Source organism: Rhynchophorus ferrugineus, unplaced genomic scaffold, assembly GCF_030347505.1.
Source record: "Rhynchophorus ferrugineus isolate W39M unplaced genomic scaffold, kcgeb_rfMv2 rfM11, whole genome shotgun sequence".
NCBI classification, from domain to species: Eukaryota; Metazoa; Arthropoda; class Insecta; order Coleoptera; family Curculionidae; genus Rhynchophorus; species Rhynchophorus ferrugineus.
This window is the reverse complement of record NW_027472590.1, coordinates 4,849,064-4,877,063: the sequence shown is the minus strand read 5'-3', so window position 1 is coordinate 4,877,063 and position 28,000 is coordinate 4,849,064. Positions and strand designations below refer to the sequence as shown.

Genomic DNA, 28,000 nt, shown 5'->3' with positions numbered 1-28,000 from the left:
GCTTATAACGAATAGCAGAATTTTACATAAATACGTTCATAGATTTATACTAGCAGTGAGAACTTTCAACCAAAATTAACTATCGACTGTTTAGTAATTGACTACTTTTTACTATCGACTGTTTCAGTCGTGTACTTTAAGTTACTATTTTTGGTTCTACTAGTTTCATTCGACTGATTTTTAAGGTTCTGGCTCTGTGGTCCTAGCCGCAACCTTGACAAAAATGTACCCAATTTATGCTTATATAGATTTATATCTAATATATATAGTTTTATGATTTTTTTGGTAGTTTGCTTGTAAATCACAATGTGTTGTATATGAATATAGCAGCATCTTGGTACGATATTTTTCAAGATTGTTAATGTAATAGGGTAAAAAGATTAAAATTGTGAATGATAAGTAGTAAAATACTTTTAACTATTTTTATGGCAATAATTGGTGACATTTCGATTACTTTCCCGATTTTTATTAAAAATATTTTCGTTCAATAATAAATAAAGCATTAAACATTATTTAAAAAAGCTCTAATAGTTATTGTGCGATCATTTTTAAGTATGTTATGGATTAGTTTTTTTTAATTTTTATTTAGTATTTATGGTTATTGTACATCTTTAATATTTAGGTTTTGTTTAGGTTCTATTGTATTGTATATATTTATTATAGTATAATGTTTAAAAATACCTATTAAGATATTAAAACACTATAAAACATTTGTGTGGTATTATTCTATTCCATAGAAAAATTCCATTCCTTTTTACAGATCTACAGAACATTCAAATATAAAACTAATTCCACTTCCTTTAAAATGAAATTATTAAATATAATTTGCCTGTTAATACTATTTAGTAATTATTTTTTCCTTTTCTTTTTTTGAGACTAGTACGTGAAGAAATATGTACATCTCCATCTCGTTTATACTACCGTTGAATAGCAAAAGCGCATAAAAAATTAACTACTCCAAGCAATTATCTCCGTACTTTATTTTCTCACAATTTATACAGGAAAGGATTCGTACATCTTCGTCTGACATTACGAAAGGAAAAAAGAAACAGTCGAAACGTGCATTTGACTAGTTAAATTCAAATTATCGACTGTTTTCAGTCGATAGTTCCCAACGTTAATTTATACTATTATATTGGACTATTATATTGGATAGCAGACCGACAGGAAGAAGAAGAACAAGAAAAAAAGGAAAAAGCCGCCGAAATATTTCAGATTTTTATAAATCTCCGCGGAAATCAACGATTCGGGACGATGGGAAAGGTCCTGCATAGCCAAAATTTCTGGATGAGCTCGTCGACGCCGCCAGATCCTGCGCGATCCCGTCGCAGTCAAACCGTCTCCGACGCCGCGAATTTGAAATTTAGTTCGTCAGTGGTGCCGCCGTGCCGTGCCATCGTCCGTGTTTCCATCGCCCGGCCCGTTCTGTCAGTTTCAGCAATTTTCAGCTTCAGTCCGTTCGGTTTTGTTCGGTATCCGATTGTGTGACACGCTTTGGATTATTTTTTTCGTCAATTTTCCGCGACAGCCGCCTCCTCCCCTCCCTGACCACAGAGATTTAGTTAGTGCGGTTAGTGTATGTGATCGTTTGTGTTTATATGTAATTATCATTTCAGGTTAGTAGCGCTTGATTAATACGATTAAATTATTTTCGGAGTTATCCCTGTAAATAAATCAGGATTAAGCGAAGAAACTTGCCGTTTATTATGGAGGTACTAGCTGTCTATTCGCGACTTAACTTAAAATAAAGCAATTAGTATAATTACCGACTTTGGCGAAGTGCCCATCAAGACCATTTGGGCGTTCGTTTTGCCGAAACAACAAGCGAAATTTGTTGGGTACTAAATCGAGAGAGGCACGCAAATATCATTAAAAAGCCACAGTCGTGAGTATTAAATTAAGATCAAGGTTCATGTATCACCACCGCAAAAATAGACGTAATAGGTGATAAAGGAAGAATGATACATGTTGTTAAAAAGTTACGTCATTCTAACAAATTAGTTTATCTGATATCTTGTATTATCTTTTCTAAACGGTTGTATTAGAATATACGAAAGCAATTTAGGGGATACCGAAGAGTGCAACAATATCTTAATTATTATATACATTTTTGAAATTAAGGTTTACTATATCTCAGAGTTCTTTCAAAACCATGTCTGTCCTGCTTTCTGATATCTTGTATTATCTTTTCTAAACGGTTGTATTAGAATGTACGAAAGCAATTTAGGGGATACCGAAGAGTGTAACAATATCTTAATATTACACAATAAAATTTTAACTATTAACTAATTTAATTCTAATTTTAAAAATTTCTAGAATATTTAAGGTTTACTATATCTCAGAGTTCTTTCAAAAGCATGTCTGTCCTGCTCAGGTCTCTTGTATTATATTTTCTAGACGGTTATTTTAGAACGTGCGAAAGCAATTTAGGGTATACCCGAGAGTGTAACAATATTTTTAAAATTATAAAATCAAATTTTAAAATTTTAGTTTATTATTAACACATAAGATACTATTAACTAATAACTAACTTAATTCTAATTTTAAAAATTTCTAGCTGATTTAGGGTTTAATATATCTCACGCTCCTTTTCAAAATCGTATCTGTCCTGCTCTGGTCTCTTGTATTATCTTTTCTGGAGGGTTGTTTTAGAACGTACGAAAGAAATTTAGGGGTTACCTGAGAATGAACCAATTTTTTTTAAAGTTTTAAGTTATTATTAACACATAAGATTCTAGTAACTAATTATTATTAACTGTAAAATAACTTAATTAAAATTTCAAACATTTCTAGAAGTTTTATGGTTTAATATAGCTCACTCTTCTTTTTATAAAAGCAGATGAAATTAGAATTACGAAATAATTTAAGGGTTACCTGAGAGTGTTACAGTAAGTTAATGTTACTCAATCAGGCTTTATGCGGGCTTGTTATATTTAAGATGAAAAATCGGCTCTCATTTCATAATTTCATAATATTAATAATAAACTAATTCCTAGTATAACATATAATGTCTGAAATATGTATGAAATTTAATCTATGTTGTAATATTTATTTCGTGTTATATCAACAGTACAATTTATAATTTATATATTATAAATATACCGAAATAAAACCGGATGTTTTGGAATTTAGGAGAGATATTTAGAGCATACCTGAGTGTGATAGTGTAATCTTAACGTTATTCAATCAAATGTTAAGAATATCATCTGTTAACTAAAATCCAATATTTGAATTCAATTATAATTTTCAAATATAAAGAAACTGAGAACTAAAATAAATAATTCTAGTTGTTATTTCTATAAAAGCAGAACACTTTACCGAAATAAAATCAGATGTTATAGAATTTATGAATGACATATGATTTATGGGATACCTGACAGTTTTACAGTTTTAATATTACTCAATCAAATTTTAATGTTTTAAGAAGGTCTGTTATATATTATCTATATTTTCATTATTCATTAATAAATTAATTTCTAAATACACAAATCCAAATAATGGATAAAAATACTTGCCTTTTATTCTTTATTTATAAAATGTTGATGTACAACTTTTGATCGACAATATCCATATTGAATTTAATTCGAATTTTAAATATTTTGAAACGCTTAAACAAATAATAGTCATAATTGTTATTTTTATAAAAGGCGAATAATTTACCCAAATAAAACTGGATCTTTTTAAATTTACGAAAGAAACTAGGGACTTAGATGTTACAATAACTTTCGCATTATTTAGTCAGATTTTAATTCATTTCATTTCATTTTACTTATTTATTAACAAATAAATATCTAAAGATGTAAGCTTTGTTATTATCCATTTTTGAGATATTAACATATAATGTGTGATTATAATTCAATATATATATATATATATATATATATATATATATATATATATATACAGTTTATTTTATCTTTATATATACAATACATAAGAGATAAGAAGTTAAATTGAATTTATTGTCTTGAAAAATAGAATTTACGAGAGAAATTAAGAGCATGACGGTAGAAGAGATAACCGCTTGGATATTGGGTCATTATCTGTTTTTGGCAAAGGCCCATTGAAGCGCTGTAACAATTTTATCTTCAGGAAACATTTAATAAAAACCTTGTCGCTTTTTTGGTGTCATTAGAGGGCGGGATAATTGGTAGCGCTGAACTGTTCTGCTGATATAGGGCCGTGATAAAATGGTGTAAGTTTGTAAGGAGACAATTAAAATGTCCCTGGAAAAAAATGTTTTTGGTGAACTCGGAATGTTGATAGTGTTTTTGAGAAATAGTTGAGACACATATTAGAACTTAATTAGTTAAGCCATCTGAAAATAAGAATTATATGAATTAGTTAATCCAATCAAAAAAAAAAAGAATAAAATAAAATCTCATATTACCTACTTGAGTCAATAGAATCATTCCTGACTGGAATTTTTTGTCCCGAAAATGCCCAATTTACATCCGAATCTGGATTCATACCGCTTTTATATCAAAAAACCCCACCTTATGCATTGTACAGGAGCAAAAACATTGGTACCCGAATCCTTATTTATGTAAGTTGCAAGAGAGGGGAGATAAATGGGATATTGAGATAGTATGAATGGTGGATTTTCAGCTTGAGTAAACATTCGAAGCCGTCATCAGTATTGTCATAACCGAGATCCAGGAAATTTGTTGGGAATAAGGTTTTTGTCTAGTTGGGAGAAGGAAGATTGCTTCATTTTATTGTGGAAATATATAGTTTTCATTCAAATAAATACTCTTTATATAGCCTTTAGCCTTTTCCATATTTGTAACATGTTTTCATAACATTTTGTGATTCTTTGCCAATTTCAATTTTTGTTACCATTAAAGTTAATATAACGGAAAATTAATGGAGACAACATATAGTCTATCCAAAGCCTTTTGTACGTACGTCATCAAGATGTTTAATGTATTGCCTGTTGCAATATGTAAATTCGTTTTAGAAAAAGACAATATTTTCTTTCTCATTTTATTCTAGTTAAAAAGAGATACAATGCTGCCTGATCGCTTCGAACGTGGAACAGAACTAGTCTGTCTTTTAGTCAAAAGTATGCAAATTTGTTGAAGAAACAAACTATGAAATGTATAAAAACAGTGGGCTGTTTTCCAATACAAAACATAGTTTAATACAATTATTTCAAAAGAAACTGTAAATCTGAAAAGAATCGAAGAGGTTAAATGGATGTTCTGGATATTGCTTTTAAAATAATACAGTTTTTAAAAGCATATAGTTAAATGAAGAAAGACTTCAATTTATATATTGAGACATGAATGTTTCTGCATGGGACCAGTATACCCAAAGGTCACTCGTGGCAAAGTGATAATAAAAATAGTGTTATGACAACAAAACTTGATTGAAAAAGGTAAATGTTGAAATAACAATTGATAAGGTTTTATTAGACATAACATTTATTAATAATTCATTATAGATATATTGTACTTCTTGCTGGAAACTGTAATGGTTGATAACACTTTCGGTTTGGACGACACATTGAAGAAATTCACAAATGATGGAATTGTGAACAAATGTTAGGCAGATTGGAAATTGTTTACTTGAATGTAGCTTTCTGAATATGATATGATTCAATGCTGCTATGTTCTAAGATAGGGTGATGAGATTGGAAACAAATAAAGTATATAATTAATATATGATAACTCTAGGAAATCTTACTGTAGAGTGTAAAAGATTTATGTGCACAGATATGTACCAGTAGAGAAAGGATAGTATTTTTGCAGATATGGCAAATGAGTTAAGGAGAATGCAGTGATTAAATCTAGTTTTATCAAGAAAAATGCATACAGGTATTAATAGAACTGAGTAGAAATACTATGAAATTATAATGTCTTTACAAGAAAACACTGTACCGAAAGACGCATATGTGGTATGGAAAAGAGTACAAAGTAAATATAACCAAAGCAGTAGTTGTAGTTTAAAAGTCTTTTTATAACATACGCCTTGGAATTACTATGACGTTAAAATAAATTATATTTGATAGCAACATTCTAGTTTAATTATTTTATTTAGATTAGAATTTTGTCGTATGTCAAAGCCAAACTAAACTCAGAGTATCTGTAGGGCAATATTGCGACGTCTTGACGCCCCAAATTTAGATGACGTATGTACAAAATAACTTTGGATAGACTATGTGTTATAAAGAATTTAACTGAAATGGTTGTATATTTTAAAAAACAAGTGTTTAATAAAAACAAAGTGAAAAACTGACGGTGTTGTTAATTTTAATAGTCACTTTTAAAACTAAACTCTCCGATAGAAATAAAAAACAAACCCATATACGCAGAACAAAATCGTCCCAAAATTGATCGATATTTTATCCTCTTCAATACCAAATCAACAGCATTGAGAGGGAGTTTCGTATTCTGTTAGTTCATCGCAGTTAAAATAACGGGGTCCTGTTTATTTTGTATGCAGAAACACGCAGGCACAAAACCCAATATACCGCCACTGTGGGACGATGTAAACTATCGTATTTGCTTTAGGCTTCGCTACTTAGGAGGAGGAATAACCACTTTTTCCTTTGCTCTTTATCTCCTTTCGTCTTTTGATATAATAATTCGGTCAGATCGAGCTCAGCGCAAAAGTTTTATGCGATCTAGAATCATATATTTACGTGATATAATACTTTCTCTGTTATGTATTTTTAGTATTTGTTTATTATCAGTTTAATTTTTTTTAAATAATACTTTATATAATATATACTTTTCTAATAAGACCTATTGACCTTTATTTAGTCTTTATTAAAATAAAACATTAAACAAACAAGGTAGCAGCACGTTTGGTTGTTTTATCATTTAGTACACTTCACTATACAACTACACAAGATCACACGCTTTGGTTCTCTTAAAATTAGATCCTAGTTCAGTGTTACCAAAAGTTACAGCACTTCTCAACATGGGAATGGTGTATTTCCTCTTGTTTTGTTGTAAACCTATTGATTTCTTCAATAAAAGTTGAAATCCGAAGATAAAATAGAGAAAATATATATAAAAATATAAGATAAATAATACCTGGGGACATACACAATACTTCTCAGGACGGATTCTGTGATACTTATATTCGGTTGATGTTACTTCTTGTAGAACGTCCACACAACTAAATTCCATATGACCATAGAGGTTCTTGTATTTGCTTGGGCAGCAGCAACTTATTATTTTCCTCTTTCCGTCCTCTTTCAATTTCGCTTGAGGATTCGCCACAAGTTACCAATCATTGTTACTATAGGGGATAATAGCGTTAGTATTAATATTTATTATGAACAGTGCGGCTGCAAGTGAATGCAATATGCACTCATTTACTCTCGCTAACTTTTATTTCCATGTCTGGTTCCCTTTATTTATATTATTACTTGTTTCTTTGCAATTTTCTGGTTGTTTCTCCGTTATTGATGTCCCTTTTGATATTTTTGGAGACTTCTTCTTTTGGCTTCTTTGATTGGTTTGAAGGCTTGTCCCTAAATGATGGGGCGATACTTCAGCTTTTTGTTGATTGTTGTTTGTCTGCAATTTCTTTCTGGATATCTTAGAGAGGGTATGTGCATATTTTATGGCTTTAGGTTATTAGTGGCCCTCCAAATTTCTTCCAGGGCTTTCTACTTGTCATGTATTAGACCTCGAACATAGTTATTTACTTATTATTTCCCTTTTAATCCTTTGTGATATACAATTTAACCTATTCTAATTTCCAGTTTTTCTGTATGTTACTATTTTTTCGTAGTTTTCGTTTAGCTACCATTTCCATAAATATTGTCATTGAGATTTGCAACAATATTAATAAGAACACGACAAAATATTTTACCTAGGTACATTTAAAATGCTATAGATAAGTAGTAATTTTGCAAATAATCACCAACTTGATCCTAAAGACCAGAGTAATAATTTCTTATAATTTTACTTATCAAGGACACCTCTCATTTAGACTGTCTCAAGACTTGTACGACAACCATTATTTTTTAATAGGTTTACCAAACGCAGTTACCATTTAGGTTTGATTGTTAATATTAAGACACTTTTTTAATGGCAAAAATATATCGACTGAATTAAACTTAATTATCTATAAACGTAGAATTAAATGACAGTTTGAAAGTAAAGTTTAGTAGCTTCCTTATGAGAAAGATTAAAAATTCACACTATCTTGATTTTGTAGTTATATTATTTTTTGGTTGGAGTCCTTTCTTTGTGATGTTTATAAATACATAACCGTTTTAGGTTTACATAAGGACCATACTGGTACAACATCAACTAATGGCTATAAAAATCAAGCTAAAATAAGAACTAAACAAATTACTTCTTAGTGTGTCAGTTGAATTTTATTTACGGTGCCGTATTGTAGAGTGTCCTAATTGTATCACAACCCATGCGAAAAATCAAAAGCCCCAAGGACTCAGAAGAAAAACTATTTCCACCATAAAGCCAGTAATTTCAATTTGGTCGCAAACACAGATTCCTGCGAACGCTCAGGTAAGAATATAAGAACGACTCGCAGTTGATAACGGTGATAAACCTGGAAACAAAATTAATATTCGTCCCCTTGCATAAATTTAATTAACCGAATCTTGAAGGATTTTGCTTTTGGTAATTCCCAGGCGAAAGTAGATTTACCAGACATTTATTAATTTTCATTAGGAGAAAGTGAATTCAACAATCTATCTCGTCAATTAGCATTGACAGAGTTAGTGAGAATGTAGGAGAATAAATTATTCAGAGTTGAATTTTTAATAAGATAGAATTATCGATTAAAAAACCTAAAATAAGTAATAAAATTTAAAAAAATATATAATTAAATCTAATGGGATTTTAAAATTGTTTTCATGTAATCAAAATGGATATTGTGAGTGATTTGGACGAGTTAATTGAGAGGAAATGAAAAGACGGATTTACAATTGTTAAATGTTAAATTTAGAGTTAAAGGATAAAATTAATTCTTTCCATAAATGTTTTAATGTATATGGAAATGCATACAAAAATGGTAAATGAGTGTAGTGCATCTGCTTCGTCAAAAACGATGACTTTAAGTGGACTGATTCGTTCAAAATATTTGTACTAGTCGTGTTAATATGATACCTGTGAAGGCTACGTGAAAACCAAATTAACAAAGAAAAACATTGTCAATTGATGCAAAGAAATTTTGCAGAAGCTTCATACAGCACTATTGACAATAGATGTTGCGTTCCCTAGCCAGAGTATCGATATTTAGATCTAGAGAGAGCTAGTGTGTAGAAATTTTTCGTAAATTAACTCCTGTTATTATTGTAATTTTTTAAATGAATTCTGTGGTAAAAATCCGTAAAGAAATATTTGGTTCAACAAAACTACTTTGCTGCAAGACAAAGCACACTCACATGTAGTTGATTCGCTATAATTAGATTCCTCCAATGTCTAGCTTTCCTAAAATAATTTCTGTTTTACTAGATTACTAAACACCCTATATATTATGTTTGTTTATACCTTGGTTCGCTGAAGAATAAACAAATAGTTTGTTGTAGCTCTAGTTATCAAATTATAGTCTTCAGAATGTTGTTTGTATGATATTTAACTTTTCTTATTTATATAAAAAATACTGGTTAAAATATTCAGGTATCTTGGGGGCTTCACTTGATCTGGTAAAAAATTGAGAATTTTTTAAAAACAAATTTTAAACAACAACTAGAAATAGATTCAAATAAGCTCCAAAAGAACGCCTGCATTATTATTAATGTTGAATAATTTCACAGACAACGGTATAGTCGGTCCATTAACTAGATTAATGCTAATTGGTAAAATGAGAACTAAAAACCCGCTCTTACCGAACTCACGAGTTTAAATCAAGTTTACAAACTGAATTTGCCGATATATTCGATGAATTTGAAAACGTACCTTGGCTCTTTTATTGAAAGAACTATAATAATGTTGTACGTAAATAACAATACAACAAACTCTATTTTTTTGAATCATATTTTTAAAATTATTTATTCCATTTTAGCAATTTGTGTAAGAACGCAATGAACAGAGTAATGTATGTAATGTAATATAACAATGTATGTAATGTAACATAATCATATAACTTAAAAGATTATTAATTTATTTAAAATAATTCATGATAACTGTGTTATATAACTACAGACTAAAGAACAAAGTTTATCATGATCTCATATATTATTACATTGTATATGTTGTCTTACCTCTGAACCAATTTCTACACTACTTTGTAAATGTAGAATATTGTAAGATGAATATCGTTAACGCAATATATCTTAATATTCCTGTGTAGGATGTATAAAATAATAAAGATTCATTAAACATACACATCATATCACAGACATAATGTAAAATTACGATAGAAGAGCATTTTCAAAACTATATCAAGGAAATGTTTGAAACGAATTTTACTAATTCCATTCTAAATTCTACTAAGTATAAATGAAAAGTAGTGATAAACTAATTTATAATTAAGATTGTACTAAGCGTATCTAATAAAGATCTTATACAAAACATATATAAAAATCGGGTTAAATATTCATAGACCAGACCGGGCAATATCTGCCAATATTATTTCTTTACAAATAACAGAACTGAGACTTTTTATTGCTTTAAAAGGCCCAGTATTTTTAACAAGAACGACGGATTAACAGTCTGTACTGACCCTATCTAGTTTAACATGGAAAATTATAAAAGCGCCCTGTGTGAATCATCCCCTGCGATAAGTATATTAGGCCGCGCTCCCCCTTCTCAATCCCATAACTTTCCCCATAAGAAGGATCAACGAATCGGGCCGTGAATTTTTCGCATTTATCAAAAATTTACTCTTCCGGGGTTATTAATAATACGGAAGGGCGAGTACCAACTTAAATCCGAAGGCTGCCAAACAACGGACTTTATTAAGCGGGATTGTCCTCAAACATTCAACTTTATAACAGCCGAATCATGCCCCTTGGAGGGTATGCGGGGTACGAGTACACATTAAAAATCATCGTGGTCCAGAGATTCGGCTACTTTCGGAACTATTCGTATATTGGTAAAGTCGATGTTGCGAAATTTACCGTTAGACTATTTGTTTTATGCATGTAGTTTATTTTAGATAAATAATTTATTTAAGAAGATCTTCGGAAATTTACTTTTATATTTTATTTTGATACAAAAAAATTATAATAGAGTAGATACGTTTTTCACTATTTAGTACAATATATAGTTATTGCCTTTAAATTTGGCAACACTGCATGGTACTGCAAGCCAAGCATTCCTCAAAAGAAATGGCGGTGTGCCATTTTGCTCTGATTAAACGTTGGGTATTTATTTGTTTAACTATTGTATTTGTATATTGTGATGTTACTTTTTTACTTAAAAAGAAGGCCTTTTAGTTTAAAACAACAGGATAAATTAATTAAATGACTTAAATTGTGCAGTGAAAGTATATTAATATGTCAAGTTTATAATATTTGTAATAAGATATACTTAGTAGCAAGAGAAAAAAAACAGATTTCAACAGGAGTTTGCTGCAGAACTGAAGCCGATGACCAGAAGATCATCTGCCTTTTCTGTGTCCTTAACTTAATGTAGTACATCTACTTAGTATCCATACATACTGAATTTCGGCGGCATCTTTGTCGGCTCCATAATATATATGTTAAATAATCTAATCTATATTTTAAGAATTTGTAAGGCTTTGAAAGTTGGAAGCCACAGGACGACAAAGAAAAAATATTATTGCTGAAATGTTTTTCAGAAACCAAGAAGTTAATAAGTTTCAAGAAGACAAGAAACGTATATACCACTGTATAAGGTGTTATCATTAATTATCAGTCTCTTTATATAAGTTTTTTTTTATAAGAATGCTATAAAACTCAATATTGAAGCCACTAAAAGTAGCTAATATAAGAATCCCAGAATAATATTCTACAATTGTATTTTGACAAGGTAATAAGGAATTATATATTTAAGTAATTTCAATTATTTGTCCAGTTTATAGGCATTGCAGAAGTGCAGGAAAAGATTCGATACCATTAATCCTGAAAAGGTAGCTATTTAGAAAAGGATGGTACTTTCTACAGCTGTATGATTTGTTGATAAGGAAGGGTAACCTGCCAAATTACCAAAGAAGATAAAAGCATACCTGAGAGGAAATAAAAGAAAATTTTAGAAAGATATATTTATATTAAAACAATATACAAAATCTTAACATCATTGAGTTTTTAAGTACTTAGTTTCATTAATTATGGTGGTGTTTTTTTAGAGGGTAAGCTATGAGTTATATTAACCTTGCATTTATTTGGAAAATATTCTATTGCAACTTTATTTGTATTGTAATTAATTAGTGACTAGTGTGAGAAGTATAAAGGAATGTATCTACATGGAGGTTGTTATAAAATATTATTTATATATAATACATTTGTAGTATCGTATATCGAAATATGTGGTACTTTAGTAAATGATTTATGGCATAGTTAAGGTTCATTGTTTTATATCCTTTGATTTGTAATAAAAATTTTAATATTATGCCGTGTGTTTCTTTTTACCTCCTCTAAAATGTTTCGTAAATTAACATGTGATCTTACTGTATTTTTAAAATTTATTTTTCTCTATATATGTGTATATGTATGGTATATATACTTAGATATTAAACTTATGGACATTACCTTTTATTTTTAAAAAAATTATAGAGAGTATATATTAAGCCTTGAAGACTAATACTATGCCGATATCAGAAGTTTGGTTATAAATAAGATACTGAGTGGCCCAGGACGTACCAAGCAATACTGAGAATATACAAATATTTCTAATAATGGGGACCCGCGCGCCGGCGCAGTATATTCGAACTACCGGATCACGATGACTTTTAATGTATCCTCGGAGTACGTCGCGACATAACGATGATTTAATCATTGTTTCGTATTTTAATAATCGCGATCGTGCTCTGCCGTTAATTACATTTCTAATTAAATAATATGCTAACGGGTCCGAGAGCCGACAGAAGTCAGATTCTGGACACGCGATGTGTTTCGACAAGTGCCGAAAACGTTTCTATTCATCCTGAAACGTTACGCGATCGAACCTGGCGCTGTTAAAACAGATCAATCAAAACAGTATCTGACTTCCAATAATATATCGTTGATTGAGCGCCATTTAATGTTAGCGTCAGCGACAATTCGAACGTTATTTAAATATAAATCAGTTAAAGGCAAGTCAGTTGAATCAGTAAATTCGAACTAAATAAAAGATATACTATAATAATGACTATTTTGAGATATTTCTAGAAACGTAATTTTGAAAATGCTATTCATTGTTTTTTATATTCTCGAAATGTGTCGCGATTAAATCCCTTTAAGTTTGACATCTGGTGTCAACTGTTACGGGATTAGAGGACATTGTTCAATCAACAATCTAATGTTCTCAACAACATGTTTTCTTTATGTTCATTAAAATATAGATTTAATTTTCAAAATTGCCCTTTTTACAGTTTTCCTCTGCAAATAAAATTAAATTAGTGTAAGTTTATATTAATAGTTATAACACATTGCCTATTTTATTGCATTCATCCTCTTTCAGTTATTTACACACTTATAGTTCACACTTATTATTATTATTTGTTAGTCCGTCCGTCTCTCTGGCGATTCAGGTGGTTAGATAGTTATATTTAATGACTTGTTATAATATGAGCGTAATGTGTAATGAGTGCAACATGTCAAGTAGAGCTGAACTTATTTTCGAATAATTAATGTATCATCATCGTTTCTTCACCATGTTCCGCTCGCCATGATTTATTTCCATTTAATTAGGCAAAATTTATGAATGAATTCGTATAAAAAACCGAACGCAAATCCGGGCGAAACGTTCGCGAAATTTCATTAGAATTTCGCTGGGGATTCTCGGCCAGAACTCAATTAAAATTTCATCTGAAAAATTTCTTGCAACTACTTTAGATCGTGCTGTTAGTTGATTAATAGTTCTTAGGGGCTTTTAAAATGCTTGGAAACTACTCGCTTTTTTTACTTGTCGGCAAATTTTAATTGCGCCGAGAGATCCTAATATTTTATTATAATTAATAATATAAGCCTTGATGCAGTTTATCCGTTTAATTAGCTGTTTAATGTTTTAAATATTTTTGAAAGAATACGTAAAGTATACGAAGAAAGTTACAAATAAAGGGTTGGCAATCGTCTTGCAGTTATCTTACAACAATACAGGTCAATTGAAAAGTTCCCGGCCTACCATAGTAAAACAAATTTTTTGGCAAAATTAGTTTTTTTTTATTTAACGTAATTCCCTTCAAGGGTGATACACTGATTATAGCGACCCTCCAACTTCTCGAAAACATTTTTGTAGTATGATTGTCCTTTGTTTCAAAATAAGTCTCAGTTTCGGCGTTCACCTCTTTATTCGACGAAAATTTCCTTCCAGCGAGCATTCGTTTGAGATCAGAGAACAGGAAATAGTCGCAATTCATGGATTTTTGCCATCGTTTTCACTGACTTGTGACACTATGCATTGTCTTGGTGAAGTAGCATTTTCTTTTTCTTCAAATGCGGCCGATTTTCGATGATTTCGTCCTTTAAAAGTTACAAAAATTCTATGTGATAGCCGCTGTGGATGGTCCTTCCTTTTTTAATGTAGTCAATGAAAATTATTCCATGTGCATCCCAAAATACAGAGGCCATAAACTTGCCAGCCGATCTTTACGTTTTCCCACGGTTTGGACCGGGTTCATCGTGTGCAGTCCACTCGCATGACTGTCGATTAGACTTAGGAGTAAAATAATGGAACCATGTTTCATCCCTTGTCAGATACCGACTGCCTGCTGCTTCACTTCATATACTGCTCCGAATCATCAACTCGTCGTTGTTTTTGGTCAAAAATGAGCTCGCGCGGCACCCACTTTGCGCAGAGCTTTCTCATACCCAAATATTCGTGAATGATATAATGTACACGTTCAGTTAATATCTCTAGAGTGTCTGCTATTTCATTCAATTTCAATTTACGGTCATTCAAAATCGTTTTTTGGATTTTTTAAATGTTTTCGTCGGTAACAGCCTCTTTTGGGCGTTCACTCCGTTCACTGTATTCGGTGCTCATTTCACCACGTCTAAACTTATCATACCAATCCTTGATGGCTGAGCTTCCTGGTGCAGTGTCCGGAAATTCGTCATTAAGCCAAATTTTTGCTTCAACTGTAACCTTCAAAAAGCATTATTTTATCAGCACGTGAAATTCTTTTCTATCCATTTTTTTCACAATAACAAGTTGCTTCACTCAAAATGCTATAATTCATAAACTAATGATCCGACAGCTGTCAAATTTATACACGCATCTTTTGACGGGTAGGGCTAGTTGAAAAACATATGGATTTAATTCTAGTAACGCCATCTATGTGTCAGGCCGGGGACTTCTCAATTGACCTGTTATATAAAAATTTTAGTTATTTTTTAAAAAGTTTCAAACTTATTTAGGAATAAGAGGGAGAAAATAACTTTTAATACTACAAATACTGATTGTTCATGACGCTATTAAAAATTAAAATTCACCCATAGAGTAAGCACAGTCGTAGAAAAAAAGCTTTTTCAGTAAAACCCGTAACAACGCCCATTAAATATTAAAATAATATAAATTCACCCTTCGCAAAATTTACAATATATTTCCTCTATTCATTTCCCATTTACCTTTTTGTATGGAGCGAGATATTTTTTTGATTAAACAACATCAGTTCGGCCTACCAAAACACCATTCCTCGCTCTCCGCTCGCCGTTTCCAACTTTCCATTTTTGCAAACGCGAAAAAGCCCATTAAGGATATATCCAAAGTATATATAAGTTTTTTGGAATGTCTCGAAAAGCAGCAAGGCGGAATCTAATGGGATTAAACCATGCAAAAAAGATAAAAACCTATAAAAACGTCGATCTTTTTTTTATCAGCGCTGAGGGATCTAAAGTACTCAATATAAATGCAAACGATTTCGTTTCTTACGTAAGTAGCCACTTAAAATATATTTGATAGGGTTTTTTCCGGGGGAAAAGTGTTATCAAGGGGGTTTCGGACAACATATCTTTGTCAGAATATCTAACTAGGCACGGAACAGAGGCTGCCGAAGCTGACTTATTATTATGTGCGAATCTGCGCGGTATATCTGGCGGGTGTCGTTAATAATAGTCATTTATTAGATGAATTTTATATATTCATGGCGTGTCCCGAAGGTTAAAGGGGACTTGTTGAAGTCTCCTCTTCGGTTACGTCTTCTAGGGCCTGGAATGAAAGGGAACAACGTGCTAATAGCTGTTAATATAATCAGAAAAGACTGCATTCCAATTTCAAATCCATTATATATTGGGAAAATTATACAATTAATTAAATAATTCTTAGATAATGAATGTTAAAGCAACCGAGCATCATTGTATGTTAGGTCTTATACTCAAGACAATCTAATGTACATGATATACCTTACATATACACATCATTTACTTATCAATAAAGTATTCAGCAGTAATTTACATTTAAAACAGCTGCAATTTGAGTGTCTGAATAATTCTCAAAGCAATATGATGTTATTCTTGTACCAAAACATCCACCAGTAGCTTCAATGATGTTGGAGACGGAAATGACGCTCCTCTAACAAAGACTAGACCTTTTGGACTATATGCAATATCACACTTTTTTACTAAATACTTTTCCAAAATACACACATTGACCTAATGGCTGTAAAAAGATTATAGTACAAATAAGTTTTATATGTTAAACAACAGAAGGCCAATTGGGTAATGTAAAATTTTCTGATCCAAAACATCGCATAAAATTGGCAAAACATATTTATATATATGTATATATCACAAATAAATGTGTGAACTCTATATATATAAAAGGTAAAATGAAAAGTCCCTGCCCTGACATATAGATGGCGCTATTATAATTAAATCCATGTGCGTTTTAGTTAGCCTTAGCTCTCAAAAGATGCGTGTATAAATTTGACATCGGTCGGATCATTAGTTTGTGAATTATAACATTTTGAGTGAAACAACTTTTGTTATTGTGAAAAAAAAAATGTTAAAAAGGAATTTCGCGTGTTGATAAAATATTGCTTTTTGAAGGCAAGCAAAAACTTGGCTTGATGCCGGACACTGCCCCAGGAAAATCAATCATCAAGGATTGGTATGCTAAATTTAGATGTGGTGAAATGATCACCGAATACGCTGAACGCAGTGGACGCCTGAAAAAGGTGGCTACCGACGAAAACATTTAAAAAATCTAGAAAATGATTTTGAATGACCGTAAATTGATATTGAATGATAAACAGATACTCTGAAGATATCAACTGAATGTGTACATCATATTATTCACGAATATTTGGGTATGAGAAAGCTCTCTGCAAAGTGGGTGCCGGCGCGAGCTCACTTTTGACCAAAAACATTGACAAGTTGGTGATTCGGAGCAGTGTCTGAATATGATCAAGCGTAATAAACCCGAGTTTTTGCGTCGACATGTGAAAATGGATAAAATATGGCTCTATCACTTCACTCCGAAATCCAATCGAGAATCATCCGAGTGAACTGCACATGATGAACCCGCTCCAAAACGTGGGAAAACGCAACAGTCGGCTGGCAAGGTTATAGCGTCTGTATTTTGGGATGCGCATGGAATAATTTTCATTGACTACCTTGAAAAAGGAAGGACCATTACAACTTTGTTAGCGTTACTGAAATTTGTTGATTTTTAGTAGCGTTATTGGACCGTTTGAAAGACGATGTCGCCTAAAAACGGCCGCGTTTGAAGAAAAATAAAGTGCTCGAAAAATTGGAAAGTCGCTATAATCATTGTGTCACCCGTGAAAGCAATTATGTTGAATAAAAGAAATAATTTTCCCAAAAAATATGTTTTACTCTGGTAGGCCGGTATATATATATATATATATATATATATATATATATATATATATATATATATATATATATATATATATATATATATTAAATAAAACTCATATTTTCTGACTGAGCCAACCAAATACATAAAAACCCGAAAGATAATTTCTTCGTATAAACGCAACTCATAAAAATGTAATCAATTTCTCCGGAAACTTTGAAAAACATTAATTATTCCATGTTTCGCCGTTCGAAACGTCCGTAATAATAAATTAAAGGAAATAAAAAGGACAAAATACGAGAATCCACATATTTAGCTGAAGCCTTTGAATTTAAATAAAACCACAAGGACCCGGGAAATTATGATTTTTTCGTTATTGGAGAGGCGGAAAGGTCCTTTCTCTCTAGAAAATTACCCTAAATAAATTGTAAGATGAAATAAGGAAAAACATAAATTAATTTAACGAAAATATAATTAAATTAAATGCTTTCTTAGTTTAAAAATAATTCTTGTACGAAATTTTATGTGATTACCTAGTTAAATAGGATTTTTTCTGCTTAACTTTGGTATATATAAGTTCAACTGTATTTATTAAGGTTAAGTATCTTTCGGTATAGAAATGAGTATTTGAAAATCAACGTAGTTATCATATAACAGGTGTAACTGAATAATTTAACTGATAACAACAACAAAAAAAACCGAGAAAGAAGCCGGTCGTCTCCTTTTCATTTACGTTACGAAACAACATAAAAATGATTTTTTCATATCTCAAATAAGGGCTACTTGATATTTTTGTTTTTGTTATACTACGTAACACCCAATATTCTTTTAATTTAAATAAGTGGAAAGTATCATTAATCATGTTTCTTCAGCTCTGTGTTTGAACAAATTTGCGTAGAAACGCCCTAAAGATAGCCAAATGTAGCATAAATGTGAACTTTGATATAAATAGAAAATTTTTTATAATATCAAGCAAAGCTAAAATGGAAGTAGATAAAGCAGTGGGCATTATCAAGTAGAGATAAAACTAAGATACAAGTAGCAGACATGAAATAACTCACACAAGACAGATAAATAGACAAGGTAAAGCAAGATCGATGAGGAGAAAAGTCAGAGGATGGTTTAAGTGAAACAAGGATGAATATGTCATAGAATTCCGAAACAGGAAGAGTAGAGACAGACAAAAATTGAAAGAATTTATACATGACGAGATAGGGAATAGACAATAAATGTAACGGACCTATATCACTAGGAGGTATATAATCAGGACAGAGTAAATAATCAGTTAAATAACACAATTTCTCTAACAATAACAATAAATTAGATTAGGCGTTTTGAATTCCTTATTCCATTGATAAAAAATTGTATGAATTCTAATATGAAAAACATAATATGAAACTATCGTTCCTCAAGAAAATGTGATTCTTCCATTCTTACATATAAAACTTGGTGTAATGAAAAATTTGGTACAAGTAAAAATGGTACAAGATATTTATATTTGAAAACTGATGTTAAATGCTGGACTAAATAATTCGATTTATATCTTATCGCGAAAGATTTAGCGGCTTGGTCATCTCTAAAGGAAATGAAAATGCCGACTTTTCAGTGAATGACTTCTACAAAAATGTAAAACCACGGAGTCTAGAACGTCTGTATAAATACATTTCTTGTATTCCCATTTCAATTTTTCTCTCCCCCACCCCCACATACTTGGAACGGCGAGTAACGAACAAGGTGACGTTTTCACCAGGATATAAAACAGAAGATCGTCATCAAAGAAGATTGAATGGTAAAACAATACAATATTATTGCTGGTTTGCTATGAAAGAGGATCTACTGTTCACAAGAGGAAACGTTAATACCTCGCAATTTTCCTTCAGAATATATGGCTCATTTTTTTTTATTGATTACTTAAGAAAATCTGTTTAATTCTTCCATGATTCTGTTATATGTTTCTAAAAATTGTATTATTTTAAAAGTCATAGTCAAGTTTCTAAAAATTGTATTTTTTTAAGTCATCACTTAAATCCTCTAGTAGCCAACATTGTACGAAGGCATGTCCTACATCCCTCAAATCTTTTGGATCTTTTGGATATTTGTGGATACTTTCCAGACTAACAATTTTCTCTTAAACTAATGTATTACATTAAGTTTCGATTGAAAAAATTACTTATAATTTTTATATATTTCGTATATTTGATCTCTGATTCGTCAGCCGTTTCGCATAAAGACGGTTTCTTTTTGATGAATATAAGGTTAAATAGTTTTTTATTTTTTGGAATATTTTAGCGACCGTGCCCGTTGAAACTTGTCAAACAGTATTCTATCTCTTTTTAAATAGATTAAAATGAGAAGAAAAATATTGTCCGACAGTAAAACGAATTTAAAAACTTTGGACAAGCACATCTTGATGACGTGAGTTCACTGCTGTTTTGAATATAATATAGTATTTTATTTCTCGTACTGTAACAACTGAACGAGCTTGACCAGACTCATATGGAAAGAACTACGAATTCGAACCAAACCGCACGAAACATGAAATAAATACCTACTCGCCGATAATGTAGTTTCCGCTAATTATTATTCCACTATTCCTCCGGCATATTTGCGAAAAGCGTGTAGGTCGAATGGCCTTGTAACTCTCGCGCAAACACATTGAATCAATCTTGTTCCAGATTCACAAACATCATGTCAACTAGATCGCTCGCAATTCAAAATAATAGCCAACATAACAATCAATTTTGCGTTAACGACCCTCGCGAAAATAAAATTTTATTTAGGGGCATTTTTAGATTTGTAATGGTAATTTGGGACGATTTTTTTTGCGGGAACAATAGGGATGTAGTAAACTGTTATGGCGGTGAGTGGTTTCGAAACATGCATCGGACTCAGTGCGTATCGATTGTTTAGATGTTTGATTTGATTCATTGTAATTTTTATTCGTTATTGTGCAAGTTTAACAGTGTCACGATGTCATATACTTTTCGGATTATTTTGAATTATGATCATATATATATATATATATATATATATATATATATATATATATATATATTTATATATATATACATATATATATATATATATATATATATATATATATATATATATATATATATATATATATGATATACATATATATATAAACACAAATCAAATTGGTTCGCCAAGGCTTACTATTATTAATATAATATATAAGATATAATAAAAAGAAAAATATAAATGTAACTAAAAACTATCGAAACAATCAAGTTATTTTGTGAGAAATAAGCACTTCAACTTTATTTAAGAATAAATAAATAGTACATCTATAAACATTAACGCTCCTGATTTTTTTAAATTAATGAATTAATTGTGATTTATATGCTTGCGTATTTACTTAGAACGTGATTTTGTAATGTTATAATTAAAAATATATATTTATATGTGTATTTTTCGAAGGAAAATTTCAGCTTATATAACGAAAAGTACAGGAAAACGGAGCAAGACTTGAAGACATGGTGGTGGCTATTTCCTTATTTGAAATGTTTCTTCGTTTCGTTTTTCCTCTAGGATACATACACTGGCATAATTTTAACAAATAGTTAGTCACTGTCTTCTTAAAATAAGAAACTTGAGTCAATTAGATTTTCTCCTGAAAGAAACACATTTCACTGCGTTATTTTCAAATAATTCAGCTCATTTTTGTGTAAGAATGTAATGTATATGAAACTCATATCCTTTTTGCCACTCAGTTCATAGAATCCTTTATCTTATCCTTTATCGATAAATATACGTCACAAGAACGAACATAAATAGTGACAATATTTATTGAAAATAATCATTCCTTTATTCCCTCTCAGCGGCAATTGCATAAAAAATATCCTAATGGTCCAGTACCTCACAAAACCAAAATTTATCGTTTACATGCGAATTTTCGACACTACGGTACGCTGAAAATGTCACGCTGATACGCGACAGTTTTGCAGAGTCTTCAGAAACATCAATTCGGAGACATGATTCCCAGTTATACATTTCTACACGCAGTTTAAGGCGAATTCTGAAAAATAATTTGAAAATGTTCCTGTAAAAATTTAATTAGTCCAAATATTGCTACCGATCGAGCTGAGTATAGTAATGCAATCCTAAGACTGTCTGATGAAATTGAAGATTTTTTGTCTAAATTGATAATGAGCGATGAAGCCTATTTTCTTCTCAGTGGCCACGTCAATAAACAGAACAGTCGCTTTTGGAACAGCAAAATCAAAAAGAACACAAACAAATTGGGGATTTTGAACACAAAATCCTCAATTAATTAATGAAATATCATTGCATTCACTAAAAACAATGATATGGTGTGGAATTTATGCTGGAAATATCATTGGTTTTTAATAATAATTTTTTTGAAATTGACTAAGGTATTGCAGTTATTGTTACTGCTGTAATGGTACCAAAACATGATTCGAATTATTTTGTGCCTGAAATGGAAGAGCGAGGACTAGAGGACAAGTGGTTTTAGCAAGATGGGGCCACAACACACACAGCTCGTTTAACAATTCAATTATTGAATGACGTTTCTCCTCGAAGACTAATTTCGCGAAGTAGCGATTTAGCATGTCCAGCCAGATCTCCGGATTTAACAACACTTGACTTTTTATTATGGGGTTTTTGAAATCAAAAGTGTATGTGAATAAGCCCCAAACGATTCACCATCTTAAAGACAATATTCGTCACGAAATTGAAGAAATTCAACCTCAGATGATATAAGATGTCATGAAAAGTACCTTAAAAAGAGCCGAAAGTTGCATAGCGAATCGCGGTTACCACTTAGGCGATATAATTTCTCAATCATAATGAATAAAAAAAGCAAATATCAGGTAAACTTCTTATGAAAACCGAACTTATTTATCTTTTGTTTAATTTATTTTAATTAATTTATTTAATTATTCTTTGTTTCAGGTACGTTGCTAATGTCCTTGAAAGACCTTGAAAGAAATTCCCGAAATAATTAAATGGTTAGTAGATCTTTTCCGGAATATTATTCAATAAAATAACATTTTCGTTGAATTAATCATTTCCTGGGTTCAATTTTTGCCACGACCTAACGGCATAATATTAGTTCGAATATTATTCTATTCAAGATCGAGGACCTGAGGAGTCTTAAGATTAGTGTCATCTGGATTTTTCTCGGATGGAGCGCCTCGACGCCCGTGTAACAATGGACTAACGGGGAAGCGCCTTATTAATAAATTTCGCTCACCCGCTGGGTCCTCATAAATCATGTCCCATCAATTTATACTGAAAGCTTCTTTAATTTCCGATAACAATTAATATGTCAGGAAAAGGTGGGAAGCGGTAAAAAATTGGGGGGATCTCTGAAGATAACCCTTTTTAACATAAATATATAGATATTCATTAATCTGTCTCGGGTATTAATTAAGAGTATCTGCTTTCGTGGTACATTACAGTGAAAAATAAAAAGTAAAACTTGATACAATAAATTAGGCATAAAAAAAGATTATTTTAGATAAATCAGACTATTACGACATGTTTTCAACCACAATTCGACTTTGTTAAGATGAAATTGGGGGTTTCTTGTGGCTATTATTGGATCTTCTTGTGATGATAAATCCGTTATATCGTCAGCATATGTTGCAACGATAGTATTTCTTGAGGTGAGTAGTTCAGCTGTATACAGTAGATATAACAATGGGCCAAGAACATTGCCCTGCGGAACACCCGAATTGGATGTAGGTCAGTGTATTCCTCACCCTATTTAACAATAAAATGTCTGTCTGTAAGGTATGATTTCAGCAGAGTCAGCAGAAAGTGCATATGGGCACAAAGCTTTTTCAATTTAACATGCAGTCCAGTGTGCCACACCTTGTCGAAAGTTCGAGATATATCGAGACATGCAGTTTTTATTAATTTGGTTGACTAATCTATGTATTTGTTCTGTAGTTAAAAGCAAATATATTGTAGAATTCTATCTAGTATTGGCTAGTTCTGCCAATATATTATTATCAAAATAAAAGTTAGCCGGCTTGGTTGACGCAATGGTCAAGGCGACCGGACGACCTACTGTTACGACAGTCGCTGTTAGTTATGATGGTTCATAAAACAACAGTGTAAAATGCTTCTAGAAAAAATACACCAGTCACGCCAATAACCAGGCTTGGTAATATATCTTCAGGGAGGATCTCTAAGTTGGTCAATCGCGTGTAGATAGGTTTAATGCCGAGGACAGTGGTTCGGAGTCCTCGTTAAGTAGTAGCCCTGTTCAAATAAATCCTAGTTGATATAAAGGAGCCTTTAAAATAGTATATTTTCCTAAATGAACGTATATGAAAGATATGGAAGAAAGTTAATGCATTGCTTGGTGAAATGGGGTGAACTTTTATCTATCTGTCTGGATCAAGGGGACAGGAATATATATGCTTAAAGTTAAGGACGCCAGTTGGGAGGAATTTCTTAATTATTTATATTACAGTCTTGAAAATGTGGCATTGAGGAGTGTTACTATTTATAATGCGACGCCCGCTTGCAATACTGACGCTGCATGGTGAGCGTAGATATATTTATATTTGCATCACCCAAACTCTATTGAGCCAGGTCATGTGTACCCTTTGTTAAGCCAGACACTTTTAAATATCTTCCCTCTCATAGCATCATATAACTGACGGTGCCTACGCACGGGAGAACCGCGAAATAATTTAAGAGAAACCATCGAGCTATGAGAAAGGCCACTTCAGCGTTTCCTGCGTCACAATTTTCTTTTATAAAGTAGACTAGCGCCGTGTGATTTATATGGCCGTTAACGGGGCGTGAAGGTCACGTGGGCACGACGATTTATGCGGCATAAACGTTTTCCTATAACTCGCAGGCCCTTTGTTACCCGGAAAGATTACCGCCGTGAAAAGCACATGACACGGCGACCGATCCCGGCCGCCGGGAACCGTTTCTTTTGCCCGGTGGTCAAGCTCTCGTAAAATTCGCAGGGCGTGAATAATGAATAAAATAGCGAATTCGAGTTTAACAGATCCCCCGCGGAAGGAGTTTTTGTATATGGAGTGCGTGGAGGGCGGCATGTGCCGGGATGCGTGAGCGTTCGGTCGTTTCATATCGTCGCGCATGCTCAACTATGCGGATTCGGATCCCTGCCAGTCACTTCCATATGGGTGACCGTAACTTATTTATTTCTTAATATGCCAGGTGTAGCTAAAAGATATTGTTAAGGATGTCAGAGAGATCCATGAGCGAATATGTTCATATCGTTTATAAAATTCTAATAGTTATTTTTAGCGTTGAGAACTATCGACAGTCGAAACAGTCGATAGACAAAAAACTAGCGATTGGAAATAGTAACTATCATTTTCAGTCAAATGCACGGTTCGACTGTTTTATTTAATTCGTCATCAGACGAAGGTTTACGAACCCTTTCCTGTATAAATTGTGAGAGAGGAAAGGACGAAGATAATTGCTCGGAACAGTTAGTTTCATATGTGCTTATATTTCCTTAGTGCGCTTATATTATTTTTTATTTCGTTTCTTAACCATAGCCAATTGGTCAGTGATCAACAAGCATATACAGTTATTATCTTGGATATGAAAAATGAGATAAGAAAATAAAAGCAAAATTCTTAATGGTCAAACAGACAGTTATACAAAGCTATTCTACGGTAGTTCCTTAAAAAATAATTACTGTAATGAATCATAAAAGCTTTTAGTCCGAAAATCTGAAATATCAGATATTTATATCTATAAACGTATATAAATATGACTGTTTTTCTTTCTTACCTTTAATATTCGGATTTGAAAATATTTGAGCTTGCGCAAGAACATGAGACGGCTGGACTATCATGTATGTTCGCATGTGTACGACGTTTTCTGGGTAAAAAGAGGATTTTTCCATGTATTTTAATTTCCTCACTTCTTTTTTTCCAGTAATGTTTCATCTAATGGCTGGGCTAACGCGATCTCGTATTTCCATATCAATGCGGAATGGTTTTTGTTCGCTGAAAAGGGAGATTTTCGAAGGAGAACTCCACACATACAGGCATGATTGATAGCCGTAAGGAATAAAAAGGATATAGCATTTTTCTCACCGGCTATCGACAAAAAACATATAATAGTTTCTTTTCTAGGTCCATACTATAGGGTTCTAATTGCAATTTTGATATAGTGCTACCAGTTTTATGAAGAAATAGATGGAGCCACACAAGGCGTTGTTATAATGGCATTGAGTCCAAATACAGTAAAATATTTTTAAATATAAAAAGAGCTTATAAAAGTCGATGAGAATAAAAAATCGTAAATATACAATGTCTTAAGCCTATAAATTAATTCTAAAGGATATACAACCATTTAAACAGCAGTAAATCATCATCATGATCAAGTTGAAGCCTCTCTGATGTATTTCACTATTCAGTATACCCCATTTCTTCGCAGTTTTTTACTTTTTCACCCCAATTTGGAGAAAAATGTGAGGTGTAGCTTATCGAGTGTTGTTTGAACTTTAAGGTAAACATGCTTCGATATGAACACTGGCTTAAACGTTTTAAAAGTGGTGATTTTAACACCAAAAAACGTGCCAGACAGCCAAAAAAATATAAAGACTAGAATTTGAAGACAGTTATCGATGAGAATTCGTATAAAACACAAGAAGAATATGCTTAACTGTTAGAAGCACCATAAATTATCTTTTCCAATCGCTTAAAGCTTGAGCATTTTTTGCTATATGAATTGAACATTGAACGGCGTTTGACAATGTATAAAATGCTGCTTCAGTTACAAAATAAAAAATGAAAAGTGGACCCATTACGATCATCCCAAGCGATAGATATCTTGAGGGGATCACGTGGTCATTATATTAGTATTGTCTCCATACATATTAGTCAGTTTGATGTGGTATACGAAAAGACGCTGGAATCTAATTAAACTGCTGCAACATGAGCAAAGACACAACAATATTATTCTTCAGCATGATGAACACTTGACCACTTGTTGTAAAACCGGCGAAAATATACTAGAGAGCTTTCAAATGAGAAGTGTAACCCCACCCGTCGTATTATTCCAACCTCGCTCCTTCTGATTACTACTTATTTAGAAAAATTAATGGTGATCTCTAACTCTAGCAGCTCTTAAGTTATTAGGAAGGGGCAAAATAGGGATCCAAAATAGCTCGTGGATAGCCTCAAAATATGCATGGTTCTTTTAATATGGGATCCATAGATTGCCTGAAATATAGCAAAAGATAACGGCTATCGATGAACAATATTTTGGGTAAAATATATTGCACCGATTTGCAACAATAAAGTTTCAAATTAAAAAAAAATTAAAACTAATTTAAAAGCCTAATACCATTATAACTGACTTCAAACAAGGAGGAGATTCTATGTTCGACTATATATATATGTATATATATATATATATATATATATATATATATATATATAGGTTAGGTTAGTATATAAGTTTAGGTAGGTATTAAACTAAATTGTGTGTATATATATATATATTGTTTAATTTTTATTGAGTTGTTATAATGATTATTATGTATATATTTCATTTAAAACGTTTTTTTTGTTGGTTAAAAATCCAAGGTTGATTATTGTTTAATTTTTAGTGAGTTCCTTATTCATTTTCTGAGGCCAGTTAAATTTTTTGTAATTTGTTAGTCATAGGGCTATGTGAAATTTTTTCCCCATAATATTTCCATTTTTCTTTGACAATACGAAAATTAAAAGGACTTTTTCGAATTTCTTGTCAAGAATAGGACATGCAGAAAAAATTTAGGACATTTTCTTGGATCTTGTTCTCTGACTCTATCGATTTAGGTAACCGAAGTGTTAATAATTAAATTGACCTTAAAAATTGATAAAATCTTCACACAGACAACGAGAGAAACTCAACATTGACTGAGTTAACGGTCCTTTCAGACCGTCTACTAGAAATATCTAATTCTTAAAGCCCTTTGTACGAACTGCCGTGCCATTGTACGAGTCCGGGCCTTTTTGTATGCAGAAAAAAATCGTTATTGCTCCGAAAAGCTGAAAGGAGGCGAGATATCTCAGACAACTTTTCTTTTGCCCGGTCAAGATCTCGTGAAATTCGCTGAACAAGAATAATAAATAAAACAGAGAGTTCGGTCTTAACAAATCCCCGATGGT

General features: G+C 31.9%; 1 protein-coding gene across 1 annotated transcript in view; it reads left to right on the top strand.

Annotated features, from left to right (window-relative positions):
• The first annotated feature begins 1,499 nt into the window (after positions 1-1,499).
• The window catches only part of LOC143204685 (uncharacterized), a 333,208-nt gene continuing 306,707 nt past the window's right edge, over positions 1,500-28,000 (top strand). Inside the window, exon 1 of the mRNA XM_076417400.1 lies at positions 1,500-1,616. The gene's annotated coding sequence lies outside the window, so the exon portion shown is untranslated. The remainder of the gene's footprint in view (positions 1,617-28,000) is intronic.